Source organism: Hordeum vulgare, chromosome 5H, assembly GCF_904849725.1.
Source record: "Hordeum vulgare subsp. vulgare chromosome 5H, MorexV3_pseudomolecules_assembly, whole genome shotgun sequence".
Classification (NCBI taxonomy): domain Eukaryota; kingdom Viridiplantae; phylum Streptophyta; class Magnoliopsida; order Poales; family Poaceae; genus Hordeum; species Hordeum vulgare.
This window is the reverse complement of record NC_058522.1, coordinates 210,066,387-210,073,566: the sequence shown is the minus strand read 5'-3', so window position 1 is coordinate 210,073,566 and position 7,180 is coordinate 210,066,387.

Below are 7,180 nucleotides of genomic sequence, written 5' to 3'. Positions count from 1 at the left end.
CAACTTTATGCCAAGTTCAGCAAGTGCCAATTCTGGCTGAACGAAGTTGGATTCTTGGGTCATACCATGACAGCAAGTGGATTGGCAGTTGATCCTTCCAAGATTACTACGGTAACCAACTGGGAATCGCCAATTGATGTGAAGGAAGTTAGGAGCTTCCTCGGACTCGCGGGATATTACCTCAAGTTCGTAGAAAGATTCTCCCGCATCGCTCGACCTACGACTCAACTCTTGAAGAAAGGCAAGAAGTTCGAATGGACGCCGGAGTGTGAAGCAAGTTCCAAGAATTGAAGAAGAGATTAACTACCGCACCGGTTTTGGCCACTCCAGATATCAGCAAGGAGTTTGTGATATATTGTGTTGCCTCCAAGAGCGGACTCGATGGGGTTCTAATGCAGGATGGCAGAGTCGTGGTGTATCTGTCACAGCAACTGCGCCCGCATGAGGAGAATTATGCCACCCATGATCTCGAGTTGGCAGTAGTAGTGCATGCCTTGAAGACATGGCGACAATAACTTCTGGGGAAGCGATGTGAAATATACACTGACCACAAAAGTGTGAAGTATATCTTCACCCAAAGGGAATTGAATATAAGGCAACGAAGATGGTTGGAGTTAATCAAAGACTACGACCTCAGCCTTCAATATCACCCCGGTAAGGCCAATGTAGTGGCTGATGCCTTAAGCCGAAAGGCCAACACCTTGAACGTCATGCTCACGGAAAGGCAACCTGCCTTGTATGAAGAATGGGAGAACTTTGGGTTGGATCTAGTAGAATCAGAATTCCTAGCTAACGTCTAAGTCAAACCAACACTGGAGGATGACATCAAGGAGGCCCAGAAGGGCCATAAGAGCATTGAAGGCATCAAGAAGAAGATTCAAGAAGGCAAGGACCTGGGATTCTTGGTGGATGAACAAGGAGTAGTGTGGTTTGGGAAACGTTTATGCGTACCCAACAAGGCTGAACTAAAGGACTTGATCCTACAAGAAGCACATGATACACCCTACTCTATTCACCCCGGTGGTACCAAGATGAATCAAGATCTCCGAGAAAGATTCTGGTGGCATGGCATGAAGAGGGAAATAGCATCTTATGTTGCCAAGTGCGACGTATGCCAGCGAGTCAAGGCTGAGCATCAGCGACCCGCTGGATTGCTACAACCACTTCAAGTGACAAAATGGAAGTGGGACAAAGTCGGCATGGATTTCATCACTGGATAGCCCAGGTCCAGCAAAGGGCACAACTCCATATGGGTCATTGTCGATCACCTGACTAAGGTGGCCCATTTCATTCCAGTCAACACTACGTACGATGGAAACCAATTGGCTAGTCTTTATATCCATCGTATCGTGAGCCTTCATGGAGTTTCCAAGGAGATTGTATCTGACCGAGGCACGCAGTTCACCTCAAGATTTTGGAAAAAGTTTCAAGAAGCCCTCGGAACCAAGAACTCTTTCAGCACCGCTTTCCACACGCAAACGGGCGGACAAACGGATAGAGTGAATCAGATACTCGAAGATATGCTCCGCGCTTGCGTCTTGGCACATGGTGACAAATGGGAAGACTGTCTGCCATTCGCTCAGTTTTCATACAACAACAGCTACAAGTCCAGTCTCCAAATGCCCCCATTTGAAGTGTTGTACGGACGAAAGTGCCGCACCCCGCTCAACTAGTCCGAAACCGGAGAAGGGCTGATTTCCGGGCCAGAAGTTTTGCACAAGGCAGAAGAGACGGTTCAACTTCTCCGAGAGAATCTAAAGGCATCCAAGTCGTGACAAAAGAGCTATGCGGACTCTCGCCACAGGGAAATGGAGTTTAACCTTGAAGACCAGGTGTACCTCCAAGTCACACCTCTCAAGGGAATCAAGCGTTTCCATGTTAAAGGGAAACTCGCTCCAAGGTTCATTGGACATTTTAAGATCACGGCAAGGCGTGGAGAAGTAGCTTATCAGTTAGAGCTACCTCCGGAACTTTCGGGTGTGCACAACGTCTTCCACGTGTCACAACTTCGGAAGTGTCTTCATGCACCAAATTGTCCCGATCTTTACAAGCACATTGACCATCAGGCCAATGACCTTCAGCCTGATCTCACCTACCGCGAGAAGCCGATCCGCATTCTGGATGAAGCTGAGCATTGCACCAGAAGTTGCACCATCAAGTATTTCAAGGTTCAATGGAGCAACCATACCGAAGCTGAATCAACATGGGAGCATGAAGACTATCTCCGATCTGAGTTTCCGAACCTTTTTAGCACCTAGCTTAGGAATCTCGGGGACGAGATTCTTGTAAGGGGGATAGGTCTGTCACACCCTGTTTTTCTACCACATTCTCTCTATTGCAAATATCTGAGCTTGTTAAAACTTTTTCAGAACTAATGATGTGAGTGCTATGATTGTCATTGTATGCTTGTGTGTCTCATCATGTGATGATAAAAACCCCATTTCACAATATTGAATTATTTCTAAAAACCTTTACTTGATTCTGATCAAGGCAAAACCCTACTTTGAGTTGCACTACTTGACCTTGATGGCAAGGTTGGTTTCTACCCAAAGTTGGTGATCTGATTTTAACCTATCTTTATATTCCAAAACCACAAAAATAATTATTTTTATAATTGTTTTCCTAATTTAATTGCATGTCCGTTTCTGAGGCCAGAATTGGTATTCCTACATGGAAAAATACTTTTCTGCCTTACAAAAATCTGATTAAATTTGGAGATGATCAGAAAGATATATATTTTCCATACGTAAGATTTTTAACCCTATTTTTTATTATTATTAATTGAATAAAACCCTGAAAGCCATTTTTGTCTGTTTTGACATTTTGAAATATTTCCAAAGGAAATATTCTCAATAAAATCCTAGAAAATTCCAGTGGTATCCCTAAGCCATATTTGGTGTCCACATAAAGTTTCACTTTGATCCAAGGTGATTAAGGACCCCAAATGACACTAAGAACCTTTTGTCCAGATTGAAGTTAGAGAAACTCTAGATAGCAAAGTGTATCCAATGATGATGAAACTTTGCAGGAGTGCCTAATACCTCAAATGAGGGTTCCACACCAAAAATGGGATTTGTGGGACTTAGTTTGCCCACACTCTCTTTGGAAGGGACATATCTGGTCAAATTGAAGTGTTTTCAAGTTTACAAAGCTAAACTTGTCCAATGGAGCTCAAACTTGGTATAACCCCATCTTTTAGTACCAAACCCAAACCTGTTAAGTTGCAGCACGAGTGGTGGGGTGCAACCCCCTCAAACCACTATCGAGCACCTTCTGACATATGGGAAAAGAGCCATCTTAGCCATGGCTAAACCCAACACCTTTGCTCCAAACTCATAAATTCGGTGGCCAGTATCTATATCTAACCACAGTCAATTGGCCCCTCACTGGTTCAAAGAGGAAAGGCCAAAAACCCTAATTTAAGCTTCAGTTCAAAGCTGACAGCACCAGTATTTCTTGTCTCCCTTGACCAGCCGAAGCTCCCACAAGACCCAAACGGCTAGCCACACTCCCAGGCAGTGCCAGGACATGCTAGACACGTCCAAAGTGCCTCAGAGCGCACCAGCATGCCATGGCATGCCAAAACTGCGCTCTGGGTGCGCTACAGGAAGCCACCAAGGTGGCGGCGACGCTCTCGGCATTTTCCAGCCTCCGCCGAGGCGTCCAGCCTCTTCCCCGACAACCCCTCTGCGCAGAGCAACCATCAGGGCCCCTCCTCTCCCGCACTAGACCTCATGCGACGCGTGCCCGTGTGCACTTGAACCAGTCAAGGTTGCGCGGCCACGGATGGTCGACTCGGCTCACCGTCGCGGGCCTATTTATAGCCCTCCCCCTCGCTCCAGCACCCCTCAGACAACTTCACCACGACCACTAGCACCTCCCTAGCCACCCCAGCAAGCTAGCAGAGCCCCGGTGCTCGAGATCGAACGAGGCCCCTCCACCTCGGAGCTGCGGTCGATCTTCGACTACACGTCGGCTCCTCCGTTCGCCGACCTACCAAACTGATCCCCTCGACCCCAGGAAGCTTTTCTCGAGCTTTCCAGAGCATTTCTGTGCCCCTAGCTACCTCCTCGACCACCTCCCGAAACTCCTCCACCGCGGCCTTCTCGTTGCCGGCGAACCCCTGCCTCTCCCTCGTTGTTCCGACCAACAGCAGGTAGGCGGCGTCATGTCGAACCCATTCTTGTACTTGTTGGGGTTTGAGAACGTCGGCAGCCTCGCCGGCGTGCTCCTCCTCCTCTCTGGCCGGATGTAGGACACGACCCCCACAGGTGTGCACCACCAGTCGGTGGCCCACCCTCCTCCCCCGCGCTGCCCGCAGCCGCTGAACGCAGGGCCCCGCACGTCAGGTTTAAACCTGACGGCGCGTGTGCTTGGGCAGGTTGTTGGCTGGCCCTGGGCCGGCCCAGTTCCAGGCCGAGCTAGGTCAGGGACTTAGCCCATTTTTCTTTATTTTCAAAAATCCGATTCCAAAGATTTCTATAAAAATATTTAGCCAATGTAAAAATATAATTTTTCCATTGTTATTCTTCTAAAAATATGTAGTATTTAATGAGATGATTGGATGAATTTTTCAAACAACTATTCTGTTTGCAATAGTAAAGAGGACTAAATTGGAAGAGTTTTGCTTCTGTTTGGTTAATTTTAAAAATGTTCCTTCATGAAAATTTGAGGCAAATACTTGTCAAAAAGATAACTTAGATTTATCAGTAATAAAGAACATTTTTAAAGTAGCTTTGTGATATGTTTCTGTGTGAGCTATTTCTTATTTATTCTTTTATCGACGATAGAGAATCCGTGTGACGAGGGAATCGGAGCGGAAGACCTCGAAGACCCCGGATACCTAGCTGACCAAGGCAAGCAGCCCTTTGACCACGACTTAGCATATGTTATATTGCATGTTAAAATAGAAAGAATTTCTGTTGCATATGATCATAAGTGTCGGTAAATCATTTGATGTGATTTTACCGATGGCTCCTCCGGAGCACATGCATTGAGCTTGATCCTACCTCTTTGAGGATCATGCTAGTATCATGTTGACAAGTAATATTAGAATAGTATCAGCATGATCATGATGATGATATAAATCCAAGATTTATGAAAACCCCGTCGGGTGCCATTAATGCCCGAGGGCGATGATGAGTTAGGTGGCCACTTTTGGTGAAGTGGTGCACCGAGTATTTTGAGTGAGTACGGTTTCGGAAATGGGAATAGATTTTTTATGTGTCGACCGTCCCAACCTTACCAGTACGACCATGTTACCCCTTATGGGACGGGGCTATGTTGATTACTCTGTTCGGTGGTAGCAAAGAGCCACATTACTATTGGCGGGAGTGATGTGTGGTCACTCTCGTGATGGGGTCATGCTAGGTAGGACGACTATGCCATTTTTATGAGTTCCAGGCACACCGTTGGTCCCTACATGGTTGATACTGTCTAGAGTCGGTGCTTGTAAGACGTACAACATGTGGGCTGGGTACCAATCAAGTGGACCTCTTTGTCTAGTATCGTCAAGGGAAAGACATTGATCGGGTACTTACCTCGGGTATGTTATATACCGCGAGTCGTCTATGACACGGAAGTTTCCCAGATCTCATGGGTCCAGCGTACTACCTCTTCAGAGTGTAAAACTATTCGAATAGCCGTGTCCACGGTCAAGGATAGTTGGGTTGTGCTGCTTAAACTACGTCCAGTCGTTTCCGCATAAACCAAATGTGTGTGAGTGGTGAGAAAAAGGTGTTGTTATGGAAGTACTGATATGACCAAATTTGGTGACTTGGCATATAGGGTGAGCCCGGATGGTTCAGCCCTCGACAGATATATTGATATCCGTAACCTGTTCTTCAAAAGTAATTCTTTAACTTGATGTATATTCATGATCATTCCACCAAGATAAATTCCACCAAACATGCATGTTATTGTTATCCTTCACTTTCATTGTTCATGTCATGGGCTGTTTGCGAGTACATTCAAAGTACTCATTGGCTATCCACTGGTTACGTTATTGACCAGACATGGAGGGACCGGAGTTTGGAGATGAATACGTCTTCGGAGACGCCCCTGCGAACTAGGACGCTTCCGAGTCAGAATGCTTGTCGGTGTAGGCTTGATGGCATGGGCACCCGCTTAGCCCTTTGGTTTCAGCTATTAGATGTATCAGTATAATTTGGCCTTAGGACCTGTTTGTGAATTTGACCATTCGGTCATGTGTTGTAATAATTAGTACTTGGATGTAAGACTCTTTTATTTGGTATCTGTGTTCGGTGAGCACTGATCTCTGGGATCACAGAGCACGACGATCTGGACTCATAAGTCGGGGTCCCCACACTATGGGTGTTGCGAACATCTGACATACGCATTTTTCATGACTACGTGATAGTTCAATGTGTAATGCTTAACGACTTAGAATTGGGGCGTCGAAGACATTTTGAAATGTCACGGAACATATTAGATGTTCCAAGAGATGAAATTGGGATTTCATGCTCGTGCCCTTGTTAAGAGGTATGAGACCTCCGACAAGATTCTTTGTCTACAAAGTAAGGGAGAAAAGCTCAATCGTTGAGCATGTGCTCAGAATTTCTGAGTGCTACAATCGCTTGAATCGATTGGGAGTTGATCTTCCAGATGAGAAAGTGATGGTTCTCCAAAGTCACTATCACCAAGCTACCAGAGCTTCGTGATGAACTATAACATATCAAGGATACATATGATGATCCTTGAGCTATTCGCAATGTTTGAAACTGCGAAAGTAAAAATCAAGAAGAAGAATCAATTTTTGATGGTTAGTAAAACCACTAGTTTCAAGAAAGGGCAAGGGTAAGAAGGGATACTTTATGAAACGGCAAAACAGTTGTTGCTCTAGTGAAGAAACCCATGGTTGAACCCAAACCCGAGACTAAGTGCTTCTGTTATGAGGGAAACGGTCACTAAGGCGGAACTACCCTAGATACTTCGTAGATGAGAAGACTCGCAAAGTCGACAAAAGTATATTGGATATACCTGATATTGATGTGTACCTTACTAGTATTACTAGTATTACCAGGGTATTAGATACCGGTTAAGTTGCTAAGTGTTAGTAACTCGAAGTTATAGCTACGGATTAAAAGGATACTAGCAGGGGTGAGGTGATGATGTGTGTTGGAAGTAACTCTAAGGTTGATGTGATCAACCATCGCACACT